The sequence below is a fragment of the Pseudopodoces humilis genome, chromosome 5 (genome assembly GCF_049639895.1).
Source record: "Pseudopodoces humilis isolate 2021_Gansu_Grassland_sample_001 chromosome 5, ASM4963989v1, whole genome shotgun sequence".
NCBI classification, from domain to species: domain Eukaryota; kingdom Metazoa; phylum Chordata; class Aves; order Passeriformes; family Paridae; genus Pseudopodoces; species Pseudopodoces humilis.
Genome location: NC_142204.1, coordinates 47,869,996 through 47,886,675, shown reverse-complemented (window position 1 = coordinate 47,886,675; position 16,680 = coordinate 47,869,996). Strand labels below are relative to the sequence as shown.

General features: G+C 35.7%; 1 protein-coding gene across 7 annotated transcripts in view; it reads right to left on the bottom strand.

The window, feature by feature from the left end:
* The window catches only part of FOXP2 (forkhead box P2), a 400,421-nt gene that overhangs the window by 298,834 nt on the left and 84,907 nt on the right, over positions 1 to 16,680 (bottom strand). The window contains exon 3 of one of the 7 annotated variants that reach the window (XM_088054802.1): positions 6,009 to 6,114. The exons of the other annotated variants lie outside the window; for them this stretch is intronic. The gene's annotated coding sequence lies outside the window, so the exon portion shown is untranslated. The remainder of the gene's footprint in view (positions 1 to 6,008; positions 6,115 to 16,680) is intronic. 7 annotated transcript variants of the gene reach the window in all.

The window sequence follows — 16,680 nt, the reverse complement described above, 5'->3', positions numbered from 1 at the left end:
GCATGTCATTATTTCTTAGTAAGAGTTGATTTCCATGTATGTTTGCTTTAGTCTTGAAAGAAAAAAAAAGTATGTATTTAATTGAAATCCTCAGTAGCTTTTTCAACATCTCTTTTTTATAAATCAAATGCATTTTATTTGTATGGATATATTTGGCATTTTCCCTTCCAATTTCTCCTGTTACTACTGTAACAATACTTAAAGCATAGTGAGAGTACTTACATTCAACTTTTGCCAGTTTCAGCTCTTTAAAAATCTTAGACTTAGAATAATTCTTCCCTATTGAAATATTGCTGTAATATTTATGCATTTATTTTATAGTTTTTACTGTTGCTTTCTATATTGTTTTAAAAAGTGCTTATATTTGAAAACACAGAAAAGAACAACTAAAGCCTGTCAAACAAACCAAGAGTATTTCTGCTAAAATGCAAACATTCTGTAATTTTTACATTTCTCCCCATATTCTATGATTTCCTATGCTCTTGAGCATTAAGTTTTCAAATATTCCATTTATACAACACTCTTACCACACAATTTAAGCTATTGCAAGAATGCTCACCCACATAACCACAAACACAAGTCGTGAGTGACAAATGCTGCATTCATCCATGAACAAACAGCATTTCCTACTACACTTAATCTGTTATTTTTAATGATGATAAAATTGAAATATATATATATATATTATACCTGAATATATGACATACCACCAAGCTCTTCAGTTTTGCATATTTTCATGGCTGAAGAATAAACTCCAGAAAATATTAACCACCCACAGAGATCACCTTGACATGCTTTTGCTGCAGAAAATAGAACATTATACAAACTACTGAAGCCTGAAGCATACTCAAAACATCACATCCTATTTGTAAAATGCACAGAAAGAATAATGGGATCAGTAAGAACATTTAAAAAGTAATGTGTTATATTAAGTTTTAACTCTATAAAAATGAAACTGTTCAAAAAGCAGAAATACTTATTTTTAACATGATCAGATTAAGCTGAATATAACTGTTGGATAAATCCTTCTTAGTTTTACTCATACAATCTCAAAGACATTAAGGACTAACATTAAGCCATACACACAAAAAACATGTATGCCCCATGTGAAGACCAGAGGACAAGCTGCTGGAAGACGAATGCCTTTACATTTAAAGCTGGCAATCACACCAGAATTTCCTAAATCCGTATTTGAAAGGAATCTAGTATAAAATTTCTCATACTCTGAAGGAAAATAACATTTATCAATCTAAAAATTACAACGTACTTCCAATTATGACTGTTCTTGACTTCAGAGAAATCAGCGTCAAGGCTCAGGATGTACTTCTTCCTCACAGGTTCATGCAAACTGCCACAGAACTTCTGGCAATAAAAATAGGGTAAACTAAATCCAGCTATGATTTTAAATATTTATTTTAAGGAATTGCAAGAAAATTTACTACTATTATGATGGTAGTAAAAAATTACCTTAATGGATCAAGAGAACCCTTCCATACTAAGTTCTGAAGCCAACACAGAAAAGCACGCAAATTCATTCTGAATATTTGCACATATACAGAAAGGATAGATAATGTAATACAATTAGAATGAGGACAAATAATACAACATTGTTTGATAACAAGTTTCATATCCAAAGATATTTTATTCTTCATTAATTGTTCTCCATTCCATACTGAAAAGGGAAAATATGCATTATTAAAGTATACTGCATATTCTACTAAACCTATTATTTACTCTGAGTCCTCAAAGAAGATGCAACACAAAATAAGGAATTACATCTGTGAAAAAAATTGCTACATACAGTCAGTCATATGTCACTTAAAGAGAATACTGGACAAGAAGGAAAGCACAACCTATTTTCCCAGCAGGAAATACAACTGTAGCACATAAGAAAGGAAAAGATCCCGCTAATTTTTGTAGTGATTTCACTGGTAAGACAGCAGACTTTGTTTTTTCACTACAGAGAGTATTGAGATACTCAAGAACTCGATGGAATTCAGTAATTTTACTGGGGATGTTGCAAAAAAAATCTATTAGATTAGACTATCTAGAAATGTCAAAAGGACTTCTAACATTCTTACCCCAATATGGTCCTTCTATGCTGTCAAAAAAGAGAGGGAAGGAAGGACCGGAGGGAGAGCTGAGAGGAAGAAGGGAAGTGACAGGGGAGAGAGACACAAACATAGCTCATCTATTTTAACTCACTTAAATCTCTGCTACAGTCTAAGTCTCATATCAGCTTCAATAAATACAGTAACATGAACACATCTCCTTTGGTCCATTACAAAACAGCCTCCTCATCTGGACACAGGAGAGTTCCTGAAGAATTTGGCAATGGGACTCCTGAAAAGCATATTGGTTGGACACTTCCTAAACTTCAGTTTTCTTCCTTCACAGTTTTTGTGCCAGAACAAACTCCTTTCAATTTTTGAAAGAGCTCAAATTTTCAACGGTTTGGAAAGAATTACAGGTTTCAAGTTACCATTAACATCATCTCTATCTGTCCACATCAACTCTTACAGGACACCTACTGTTCTGCCTGTACTAGGGAGTAAAATGAGAAACTTCAAAATCTGCAAGATACTGTGGTGGAGGAAGGAGAGGACTGACATGGAAAGAACTAACAGAACATCCAGGAAGAAGCCAGATGAATTCCTGGCAATTACATGATACATTGATACAGAAACTGGTAGAATCTTTACTTTGCTCAAAAACCAAGCTGTTTCACTGAATGTTTCATGCAACATTTGTTTAGGCATTTTGATGCATCATTAGCATAGGCATCAAAACTCAGGTTTTCCAAATCAGCTTCAAGCAGCAACTTTAATTACAACAGCTTTAAGTTTCCCTCTTTATCTTTTTTTGTGATGTGCTTTTTTTCTGGGACTATCACTCTGCACAAGCTGTGAAAGCCACTAGAGTGACCATTTTTTGACTTGTCCTTTCATTTCCTCTCTCATGAAGTTACTTACCCCAGTGGCTCTTAGCTTCTTTTCAAAAACTGAACTCAACATATTTCTTAATTCTGTAGAATTTCACAATAATCAGATGAATTTTTTAGAAAGCAATTTTGTCTGTCATTTTTACTGAAAGCAAAAACTACCTTTCAGAATGACAAATTAAACAAAATAATGTAAAAACTTTAAAAAATTCACAAACATATTCTGTCAGTAATATCTCCTATTGGTAGAGTTTTCAGTGGAAGAAAAAGGAATAATTCAGAGCAGATTCTCAGAAATTCCAATTATGTTTGTGGAGTTTGGAATATATCTCATACATTTTGGCAAGGCTTCACTCACCACATAGATTTCAAAAGTAACATACTAAGCAAAACAGGTGTATGAACCATTCCATGAAGTGAAATTATATGAGCAATTAGCTGCTGAAGTGTCATCAGTCAGTTACTGAGAGCTCTTTCACATGCATTGTCACTGCACTCTTAGCAAATCCTCAATGTAGTCATTAGGGAGGAAGAAAATTGAGACTTATCTCAACAGAAGAGGCACACAAAGCATTTAGAAAAAGCTGCACATAAAACGTGGTGCAACATGAGTTCAATTATCTCCTTATTGTACAGTATGAGCATGCAGGATATGAAAATAGAAGGGATATTGTATAAATACTGAGATACAGCTGCACAATATCGAGAACAATATAGAATATAGTTAGGAAAAGGGCAATAAACCATATTGGAGCACTGTAATGAACAAAAAAATACAGAAGGGTGTTGGAAGCAGGGCAATTAATGGTGCCATGGCCTGGAAAGTAGTTCTGCTCCGAGAATTATGCTGGACCTTACACCAAGACCCCCTATTGACATGAAATGAAAAGAAATTCTGTTATCATTTTAAAGCTTTTTTTAAGAATTCTGGTGATCACCTAATGTTATTTAACATTTTACATATTTCAATAAAGACAGCCAAACTGAAGTCTTCCATTTGCCATAATTATATATCCACAGTTCATAAACACTAACATTGTCTATCAGTATGTCAAAATTTTGATAGCAATTCAAAATTTATGTAAATTACACTGAAAAGTCAGGTTCTAGAATCACTCCATTACTCGCTAGTGCTATTGAAACAGTGGTAATTACATTACCCTTGCTTTGGTCCTTACCTTGTAAATGTAATAAGCAGCACAAGTACTACCAAAGGCCAAAATACATAAGACACAAGGGTTCAGTCTCAGCAGAGTATTAGATTTGGTGCCCATTTACACACTAATAATATTAATTATGATGAAAAAAAAAAAAAAAAAAAAAAAAGCTAACCTACCACCAAAACCTGGAAAACTGTTTAGGCTTTCAGTATAGAGAGCCTCTTTTTCAGTAACAATTACTTTCACTCTTCCACTCTTCAACACTGCCAAGGTACTGCTCAGAAGAATATTTATGGATGTATGTGCTATCTTTTTTTGGAATCAATACAAAATTTAAATAGAAATTATTGGTTGACACGTCTGAAATTCTTTTATTTAAGTAAGACCGAGTGTCTGATAAAAATACTGCAATAAGGTCTCTGTGTCCTGGGGCATGGGGGATAGAGGTTTAGTTCCACACATTGTTTCCTGCTGCCTTCCAAGTGCAGCCAGGAAGAACTGCTCTGTATTTTATGGAAAATTTCTGCCTCAAAACTCTAAATAAAATAAACATTTTGTTGGCCAAGGTTACAAAAAATGCCAAGTGTTCATTCTCAAGCAATAGTCCCAGCATAGCTAAAATAACTCTGAAATCACAATATAAAAGCTCTTTTCCAAATCTTTTCAAGATATTCAAAGCAGCAGCAGCTATATTCCTGAATATTGCTCAGCATGGACTAGGATCATCAGTCCAGTTTAAAATGATATCTGACTAGAAGCTGCTCTAGAGGCTCTACTAATCTTGCGTTGAATCCCTGTCACTGTCATCTTCAGGCCCCTGCAATGGATCTAGAACCATTTCAGACCAATTTATATATCCAAATGACGTTAAGCAACAGAAGCCTCTAGACAGTCAGAGAAGGGAAAGAAATAGATGTTTCTAGAAGGACTGAAGAGAATGACCACAGAACCCTACAGCTATCTTGCTGAAGGATCCCATCTCTCTCCAGGGACTACTGACAGATTTTAAGTATACCAGACTGCTGGTGTAGATATCCAGAACAAGGCTATGAAATACAGTTTTTCCTTGTAAATAGACACTTGGTAATGAAAACTACTGAAGTTTGTTTTCTTTTAAAAAGTTGTGAAGGCAATAAAATACTTCCTTCACATCTCTGCTAATATGAGACTTTTGATCTTTATGTTTCTGTCCTGTGGCATCTTTATTAAAAAAAAAAAAAAAAAAACCCACAGAAAATGATCTTCACGTAACAAACAATGTGTTTACTGCTTCCAGCACAGAAAACCATCTGCTTATTATCTCTGATAGTATGAACTTCTGTTTTATTCTCTGCTAGGCCATCACAACGCATCATCAGCAATGCTGCTCATAGGTGCGCCCCAGAACTGCACATGGTAAAACAAATTTTATTCTAGTGAACACTCTATCAATGCCACTTTCAGACTTTCCAACAAGTGGCAAAGGCAGAGCAGAAGAAAGGATGAAAAAGTAGAATTTACACTGCCTGTGTTTGTGCACAGTATGCCCAGCAGTCACAAACACCCACCTTCCTCATCTGATTGCTGATTTTGTTTAGTAGTCCTGCACTGACACACTGCTGCAATATTCCAGCATCCCCCTCAGTGTATGTCCTCCCTGTCAAACATCCCCATAAAAGCAGAAATATTAAAAATACAGCTCTTCCACACACATCTGATAACTCAGCTAATTAAACAGATTTCCTGTTATTTAGCATCAAAACAGTTAAACTGTGTTTTTCATTCGCACTAAAAACTCGTATCTGGTATAAAACAAAGTGTGTTTGGGTATGCAGCAATGCTTCTTCAGCTTAACTTGAAACAGTACCTGACTCAAAATGCCTCCTGTAAAATTTTGGGTTAAATCTCCAGTCTTAATCTTTACATACCTGCAACACATCCTGATGGAGCTGGTTCAGTTAACCAGGACGTGACATACCGCTAGACTCTAACCAAACACGTTTAAAACGCAGATGTCAGCTTTCCAAATAATATCTGGTAAAGAACAAAACAAAATATTTACAGCTTTACACAACTCTTCAAAAATGCTTGCTTCCCTTGACACATTAATCACTTCTGATCACTCTCAGCTTAACCTCATGGTGGCACACTGCATGCCCTGACATGTAACTTTAGTCAGAATTATGGAGATTTTTAGATCAGTTTTAAATACACAACACACAGGTGTGCTTAAGTATCTTAGATTCGGATCTTCTTCAAATCCAAGATATTTAATTTAAAATTACTATATAGAGAACATATATAGCTACAAAGAGCTAGAGAAAAGATATTGCAATAACTTGTAAAAACTTCAAATTGAATTTCAATTATTTAAAATTACTTTTGAAGCTTTACAGGGAAACAAGACAAGACATAGCCCACAAAATACACATGGGGTAGTAGGGCCTATTGTCAACATGGCTGCTCTTCTTAGGAATAAAGGAATAAAGGAATGTGGCAAAATTACGTATCACTATTTTAAAGCATCTTGAAGACTGATAAAATCAGAAATCTTTGGAAATATGGCAAAAAAAGATACTGCAGAAACTAAAAAAATCAACAGGAAAAGGTAGTTGAGTTTACTGAAGACAGAAAAACACACAACTGAAAACTGATGGCACAGATCATTTTTCATCTAAATGACAGTTTCTATTGAAACAGAAGAAAGAAAAGTGAGGATGGAAAAGTCAGTATGGCTTTTTTGATGGGAAAAACAGAGCTAAAGAGAAAGACTAATGATGTAAATGTATCAATACATACATAAAAACTAACTATAAACATTTCTAAAAAGAAAAAAAAAATAAAATGTTGACTAAACAGACTTTTTGGTGATACTTATTCTGAGTAATTACTAGGTCATATTTTAAGACTTGAAAAACAGAATAAAAAAAGATAGGGGTAATTACTCCCTAATATTATAGATGACAGAGTTACATGCCACTCTAGGATTCTATGATTTCCAGAAAAAAACACTGTGCAAAAAAAAACCCCAAATCTGATAAAACCATCCACACTGTGGGTATGCATCCAAATGTAATTATACTCCCACCTCAAAACACTGGTGTGATGTTTGGTCTTGCTTGTAGCTAATCAGACAGTATTTGTGGAAGAGCAATCTAAAGTTTTCCAATCCAGAAGAGTTTCTCCTTGTCTGATGCCTTTTTCAGGATTAAATCTTTCCTGGCCCTGTAACACCCGCCCTGTTAACCTATATTTTAAAGCTATGTCTGTATAAACCTTCAACCCCAGAAGGTGCTAACTCATCTGCCCATATATTCACCTTTAACTACACCTATATGGCAGACAGACTGTCTCACACACCACTTATTAATCTGAGCTCCTTTTTAACCACACAAAGGTTCAATCTACGTTTTTTTAGCTATCAGGAGTCAATTCACACAGTATCAAGACTGACAAGAGTCCTAGATGAGTTATTTCATGACTCTTTCAGAGTGTGACTTCCTGATGGCATCTTATTTTTCTGCGAAAGAGTCAGTATTCCACATGAAAATTGGCACACAAGTCAGCCACTGTCTCATACTGAGTCTCCACATAATTGCATAATAATCAAGGTTGATCCGATCCTTTAAGACAATGTATTTCTAGAAATATAGAAAAGATTGTAGGAGGGGCAAGTATAACACTACAATAAAAAACCTGGGAAGAAATGAACAGAGGAGCAAGGGAACATAGGTACTTGAGGCAGGTAAGCATTTCACAGGTATTTTGGCTGGATAGTGACTTCAAGCAATATAGTTTTATAAGTGTAAATTAAAAAAAAAGAAAGGAAAGAAAAAAGCTTCAGGAAAATAAATACAGTAGGGACTTTGAGTGAGGCAAATCAGAATGCTGCTTGGGGTCTTTGCTTCAAGTCCAAAGGGTCTTTTTTTATTTTCTGTATGAAAAGCAGAAAAGAAAAGAAAGTGAAATAAATAAATAAATAAAACCTTCCAGTTTCAAGCACACAAACAATTGTCTCTCACACACACAATTTCAGAAGGGACGGAACTTCAGTCTACAGTTATTAATCCTGCAATGTCACTGTGAGTCTGTATCACAACTGTTTTACTCAGCTCCCTATATATTCTTTGTTACAAAAACAGCTCAAAAGGTTTTCTCATTGCTGAGCATGCCTATAACACTGTATTTTATGACAAAATCTTCTAAGGATGACAGTTGATATTTTTATTGTACACAATATGTTTTGAGTAGGAAATTTCAAATTTTTATTTTCATATAAACATCCAAATCTATTTAAGAGTCTTGACTGGAATTTCTTTTTTTAATCAATATGCTTCTTACAACATAATGACTAAAGGCACATTTCATGTTTCTGGACAAAGTCAGCATAAGAGACTAACAAGTAATGACTGCAGGAATGACTTTGCTAGTGTGCAGGTAAAAATAAATACAAAAATATAAGTTCATCAAAAATAATATTTTAAAAAAAGAACAAGCTAGACAAAAGTGGTAATTTCTAAAAATAAGAATGCAAAAATTCCAGAAATTATAAAAAAATTTCAGGTAAGATAAACCTCTATGACATCTTTATCAATGTGACTGAGAGTGCAAGGTAATGAAATTGCATATAGTTAGTGTTTAAACTTTAAGTAACTCAACAAAAGTTCCCTCCAATATATGTGCATATATATGTAAAATGGAGGCCTGTGACACTCATGCTTCTCTAATTCTTCAGAGGAAGTTTATTGCTTTGAAGAATGTTGCAAGAGTGCAGAAGAACAGCCACCAAATGACTAAGGCAAAAAAAGGAAGAACTGCCAGGACTGAAATCCAAGAGCACCCAGCTGGTAGATTTTAAGCTACATGGATGAGGAATAACCTTTCCTGAGCTTGAAAAGGCAAACTGCATGCCACTGAAACAAAACATGGATATAGTCAAGAGGGGGTTACTTTATAAAATGTACCTAATCTGTAATTTTTTAGAGAAAGACAGTTCTTCATGTGAGGGAAGCACAATTTCCAGATACAGAAAAAAACATTTAATAGCCATTTTGACAAAATACTTTAAAACTATTATCAAACAATAATAATATGTTATTGCCATACATTGCCTTGTCACAAAAATAACTGAGAACCAGATGGGCGAACACATGATAGAATTCTCAACATTTAACCTCTGACCACAGTCAAATTTAGAATCAGCAAATGTCTGAAAGCTCTTCTCAGTTCATGAACATGTGACAACCTTCATGAAATTAAGCAGATTGTATTTCCATTTGTACCAGACAGATGTTAGCAATAGGCAATATACAATATACTAGTTACAGGGAAGTATCTTGACCCTAAATTTATCCAAATGCATTCATTTACATTCCGTGCTTACACACTACACAACACTGAAGGGCAAAACCAGCCTGACACTGCCCAGTAATTGTCCCAAGCACTGCTCTGCATTGCCTTCAGTGGCCCTGCCCAAGCCAGCACTGTGCTCGTGGGTCCTTTTTCCCCTCTGCCTCCCTTTGTGCTCTCCTTTCCACTTCAGCCCATGCCTGCATTACCTCCCTGGCTCCAGACAGTTCAAAGGAGAAAAAACAAGTGTCCCAACACCCACAAACCCTGCAGATGTCTGTGTCTCCCCAGAAAAATGATGGAGCAGCACAGGACAGCCGTGAGCTGCAAGGGCTAGGTCTTCACTGGGTACTGTACAGCATTTTGTGCTGAGAAACATGATCCAACAAAGTGAGGGGTAGAAGTCTTGTCTGGACAGATTCTGAACCTCAGTTACACCAACTCAGGCAGGAAGAAGACAGAAATTTTAGGAAAGGAGAGGATGTTCAACTCAACCACAGTACCTAAAGTCTTCTGTACCACAGAACCCTATACTATCATCTTATAAAAAATGTAGCGCCATTGTCTGTCGCTGCTGGATTCAATACAATCAGCATGATGCAGTTACCCATCAGCTGGGGACCTAATGAGAGACAGATTCTCCCTTTTTGTGAAATAATTCTCTAGACAACATACAGAAAACAGTGTCAATTATTATGGTAATAGGATGACAGGAAAGATGAAACTGTTGCACGGCAGCAGAGTAACACTAAAGAGAAGGCAGCTTCCCCACTCTTCAAAATTCTTCAAAAGCAGAGAGCAAGTTATTGTCAGTTAAAAAAATTTGGAGAATTGCCTATGACACACACTCAGTTGAACAAAACTCTACAAAGTTAAAAAGCTGGTGGTTTGAAAATATTCAGAATCATCCTGCGAAGGTAAAGGAACCATTTAAGTACTTCTATCTAACCTAAGGATAGGAAAGTACAGCAAAGGCAGATGTAAGCAGAGATAGACACATTGCTCTTGGACAGCATTATGTGTTTTAAGGACAAAGAAATCTGGGTATGCCTTTTCTGCATCTCCCAGATGGTTAAAGCAAATGCAAAATATCATCATACAAATAACAGAATAATCTATAATTACTAGGAAGATTCAGCTTTAGAAGAGATGCCTCAAATTACCTAGTAATGGCTAATTATTTTGTCTTTTAACTTAACACCTGACTGGAAATCCTTGTGCATATTTGCTGTAAGCAAATGAAGAATATAGAAGTCCTATGATAAGAATATGTATAAATGTACTAAAAACATTACTAAAATAAAAATAAGTGAAGTTGAGAATTTGGTGTTGGAAGCACATAACATGCCTGAAAAGTCAGAAATATAATTTCACCTATGACCACAGGTAGTTTTGTTACTTCTCACACTCAGGACACGATATTTTCAAAAGCTGTAATAAATCCATACTGGTTTCATTTTTATTTTATTTTTCTGATTTTGCAAATCTTTGTTTATTGCTGGAGAAAATACTGAATATCACCGTCCTCAGGACTTGTCTTTGTTACACCTCTGTAGTTTCACTCCAACTGTGCTAGAAATTATTTTCAGCTGGCCCAGAGGCATTGTCGAATGCTCTGTGCTGCCACAGGCAAGACCAATATTTGATAGCTAACTTAGGATTCCTGCTGCCTGAACTGGTAGAGAACAAGCATGTGGTAGAAGTGATGAGCTTGCTCTCCTGAGGGTAGGGTGCCAGCTGCACTATAAAAGAGAGATAGTGTGGAATTAATAGCGGCCTCACAGGCAGGCTGTATATTTTACCTTTCAACAGAAAAATTCATGCCTTAATGGAAGCTAGAATGGAAGAACGAGGACTCAGAATGCAGAAAAGGCAACTACAAGCTTGCAAAATGAATTTATTTCAGTTCTGTGGACTTTAGATTCACTATTGTAGGATGCTTTTCAGATGCTTTAAAAGGATAGTTTGTGCCTAAATAAATGTATTATCCAATGACAAAGCACTACAGAATTGCTAGAGAAAAATAAATAGAAGCAAATTCTGTATGTGGAAACTCTGGATTGATGTATGCAAGAAGGCAGAAGTTGGCTTATAAAAAGGATAAATAAGCAAATGAAGCACAGGCTCTTTTGATGAGCTCAAGAGGTTCTCTCATGGGTACACAGCTATAAAAAACAAAATACAGCCATGAGATAAACTCTTCAAACATGTTGACAAGTCTGGAAGTAGAAGGAGGCACCTACAAGTGGAAGTGGAACGAACACATATGACATAATACTTGATTATACCAAAAAACACACACAAAAGACAAAGTTCAGAGATAAATTTCCTAAGATTTTGGACCTAACAAACTTCCTCAAAAATAATCTATGTACCACTTATACTTCATTTGGTTCCACCGACGTTTTCCACCCCCTCTCAAATCTATTGCTGGACTGCTCAGCACATTTAGAAAGCACACATGTAAAGCTTAAGTGAGCATCTTAAATTTGAGACAAGAGGCCTTGAGAATATAAAATGGGAAGGGATATTAAAACACAAGCAGACTAAAAGAAGGAATTCTGTGTCTACAATTTGCTTTAAGGAAGGCAACACTTGATTTGCAAACAAACAAAAAAAAAAGGAAGAACAAAATTGTGAAAGTTAGGACAGAGGCAAGAAGGTCTGAATAAGAAATTTACCAGAAGGATCAAAGGAAAAAATGGATCTGAACAATATCAAAAATAAAAATATGTAGGATCTGGTCCTGGTCAGAATTCATGAAGCATGAGGAAAGTAAGAGTAAATAATAACCCCAAGTCACTGAATCAAAGTGACAAGAAGGATAATGTTCTTGTCATTTGTGATAGAAAAGGAAAGAAGCTGATATAGTTCTGTTTTGGAATGATAAGATAATTAAAATACACCATGTTAAAGATCCAGCCTGGGACAGAAGACTAGACGAAAGGAGCAACCACACTGGTGGAAAGAGAGATTTACAAGTCATCAGTAAAACCATGACAGTGAAGGCAGTACAAGATTGTTTCTGCTCCTCCTGTTTTTATTTTGCTTTATGATGAAATTTGTATAAAGCAGAACCTGTATGTTGGAGTTTGGAGCTGTCCCACTTGCTACTCAACTGAATTACTGACTCTAGATTCACTGCCATAACCAGAGGATAGTACAGATAATATTGCTGGTGGTGATTTCCTAAGCCACAAATGTGTCCCAAGGCTTCTTTTTATGTCACCTGCCTTTGGGACCAAATGATAGGAAAAGCTGGATTTTCTGCTTCTCACAGTGTACAGCTCCTCGATGTTTAACACCCTCCCAGACCAGTTCAGGGGAATTAGCTTTAGACTTGTCTCAGGAATCAAGTTCTTGCACAATGTGATTCATTCATCATACACTAAAATACGGGAATGATCCCAGCAGTTATTACCCTAGATAACACTTGGTTTATTAAAGTGCTCAGTACATAAGGTTTCACAGTGGGTGGATGAAGTCTGTCACTGGGCTTTGTACCATTTTTGTTACTTCTTATGGAGGACATTCTAACTGTGAAGCCAGGCTGACAGCATTGAAAGGTTTCAGACATACCATGCACCTTCATACCCAAGGTGGGCAAGAACACTTCAGCATTACTGCAGAGCACCACAGGGCCACAAGGGACTGCAGAAAGTCCCACAGTTCACTTGTGCTATTCCAGAATGGAACCAGCAGCCTGTGCCAGGGAGTTCTTAAAGGCTTACAGTTATGAAGGGCTCACAGTCTCACCAGAGCATCCATTCCAGTGTTTTGCTATCCACCCACTCCAAAGTACATCCAATGTCTAAACTTAATCTATTTCACTGTAATTTAGATCCACCATTTCTGCTTTTAGCCACCTGGAGTAAGGTGACAAACATTGCAGCAGCTTTCTAATGCCTTTAAAGATTTATCTTGCCTCTCTCATTCTCCTCTTCTTTAATCTATCCATTTTTCTAAACTTTTTTAAATTGCCATTGCTTTTACACAGACTCTCATCTATATAGCTCATCCCCATCTTTTCTGAAGTGTCTGGAACTGAATACATTAAACCTGAGCAGCACTGAAATAAAGTTTCATACATCTTCTATACCATATCTAATTTTCCAATGTTTGCACTTTTTAGAATTGTATCACATCAGCTTCACATCTTTGGTTGGGAATACCTACAACTCTAAAACCTTTTTTTAAGGAGACGCTATCCAGATAATTGTTCCCTCCTCTGTATTTCTTCAGTGGATTTAGTCTTGTTTCAGATGGCTGTTTCACTCCTTCAATTCAAGGCTGCAGTGAGGTGGCACTAACAGGATGCTGTCTTAAGTCTGTCTTGCTGGCATGTTGAGTGAAGCCAGTGATCATTACTAAATCCATTTTCTATTGGTTATAACACATGTTTTTTGTCATATTTACAGCATGTTGAAAGTATTAAAAATTGGAAGTTCTTCCCATCTGAACAATCTGTGATGTAGAAAAATATATTTTATAGAGTTTATTTTTGGTAAGAATAAAAATTGGGATGCTGAGTAATCCAAGTTCATCCAGGTATGCTGAAGACAGAAGGACCTGCCAAGCCCCACTATAAACAGAAATATTTTATAACTGCTTTCAATTCTCCTCCACCTCTAAATAACTTTTACTGAACAAAGTGAACTTTAGACAAACTGTTCTCAGTCTTTCACTATAAGTTTGAAGTAAGTTCACTCAGTTTCAAATAGTTTCATATGCCATACTTAGCATAAACTTTTCTAGAAGTGCTTGAAAAGGACTATTTTCAATATTCAAATTTCTGTATAGCTGTAGCATTCATAGCTTCAAGAAGACGTGGAAGAACTTCCATTATTATAACAATACATGATAGTTTCTCTTACATTTTGCTTAGATTTTAATTTTTCCAGTTTTAAAGACCATTATTAAAAAGTATTTATTCACTGATTTTTAATCATAATATTCAACTGAAGTTCGGGTCAAAATAAATAACCTGGCCCAAGGGCCCAATTTGCAATGAGGTCCTATTTAAGAGTTTGCTGATAAGCTCATGAAGAAATAATTAGAACACTTAAAGTGACAAATTAAAGCCCATGCAATTAGCAAAAACCCTCATGATTACTTAATATTTTCTAAGTGGTTTCAAAAAAGCAATGACAGGATTTAACGCTACAAGATAAAAATGCTAGTCATGCAAAGTGAATTACAGATGTTTACCATATTGAAGAGTGTGAGAAAAAATCAAATGCAGTAAAAGGATATTAATAATTTAACACTGGAGTGTACTACCAAAGTAAAAAATTCACCCTGTCACTTAGTTCTGTCATGGTGGTCTATGAGTCCTGAATTTATACTGTCAATGCCCAGCCAAAATATATCTCAATTTCTGTGTTTAAAAGTAGTGTATGATCATTTGAACCAATTTATATTTTAGTATCTGATCAAATAAACACATTTTAAAAGCTAGTTTTCATGCAGAATTCTGAGTAAAGTTTTTTTTCTGTAGAACAGAATAAAACTACAATGGATCCATGCAAAGTTTGGCCTTTGTCCCAAAATTCTCTGAATTTTTTTCATTTGTATAACACAATATTGTTCTTGATTCTCTGCTGTTCTCAGAATACCTTAGAGCATAGTGAGAAATATTGTGGATATTAAAGTTGCATGCTACATGCTCACAAACATGTACACTTGCATTTACATATATAAGGCTCCACTGAAAGAACTCAAATCACCAATAAACCTACAATTTTTAGTCATCCCTTAGTTTTCTTTCAATTAAAAATAGTTTCAGAATGGGAAATTAAATTCTCTAAGAGTTAGTTCTACAGTACTGCTTGAAGGAAAAAAAAAAACTGTTGTGCTTGAAACCTGTGAAAAGATTTCGCATCAACCTCCAGGTCTGGAAACAAGAATAAACTCATTAAATCCAAATAGACTATTGCTCAACTGAGAAACAACTGACTTCAGAAAAAGATGTATCTGTTCAGCTGGTTAGAGACAGGAAACATTTTCTTTTTCTCACCAATAATCAGCACTAATAAATACCTTGAGTAATGTCAGCACATGAAAATTCACTAAAAGATTTGCAGCAGCAAACCAACTGGCACTTTATGCAGTATTGTTTATATGGAGCCTGGGAAATGAACTCCATGTTCTGTGCCTCTATGGAAAAACACAAAAAAGTTTCCAAAACCTCAGATCTTCCATCATAAATGCCTGGCATGTTTATAGTGTAAATTTATATAAAAGACCACCCTTCCTCAACATCTTACAATATGAAATGTAGTGTCCAGTTTCATATGTGGACTACAGGTTTCAGACATATTTCAATTCAGCAAGCAGCGTAATTTTTAAGCCCAGAGAGTACTAGAGAAGGATGTATGAGCAGAGACATTTTCTAACAGAGCAGAGCATACTCAAAGCACACTTCTTTCCTCAGTGCTCCAGTCTCCCTGCTCTTCTCCCTCCACATCTGACTCCAGACCCTACAGGAACCATTTCTTCCCCTATCCAATGGGCAGCATTGCTTTAAATGTGACCATTCAGTCCCCATTCTCACCTGCTATTGAAACCCATTCTCTTAACACCTAGGAAGGGTTTTCTTCACATAGGGTAGAATACTACAGGAAAACTACCTTCAAGAAAACTTCTGATGCACAGCTCAAAAGAAAATAAATAGTTAAATGCTGGGGATTTCGATGACTTTCTCTTTCGTGCAGTGGAGTTTTTATGATGATTTGCTTCTGTTAATCAGGCTACAAATGTAAAATAAGCAGCACTGACTACTGACTCTGTCAGGCTGGTGGAACCAAGGCTCCAAAGAAAAGAGATGCACACAGCTTGGGGCAGACACCTTTGTGTGCTCACACATCCAGTGCTGTTCTTCTCTCTTGCATGCACACAACCTTCTTGGAGTGTCTGAATGGTGGCGATGGAGAATGTCTCATTTGCTAGTAAATACCTATCACCAAGCAGTATTGACTCCTTTTAAAATCATTTGTAACTGAAATTTTGTTCATAAAAACCTTTTACTTACAGTCACAATTCCTGTTTTTTTTAAGTATCAGCAATAACAGGTTTAAGGCAAAACAAAAAAGTGCTTTGTTGTTTAGTGATCTATTTTATAAAGATTTTCACTCTTTCTCAATTTTTTTTTCAGTGAGCTGACCATTCTCAAGATAAAAAATTTTAGGTAAAAAGTTATCAAGAAACACTCCATTCCTCTAAAATAAGTCTTCATTATTTTCCATTGAAGAA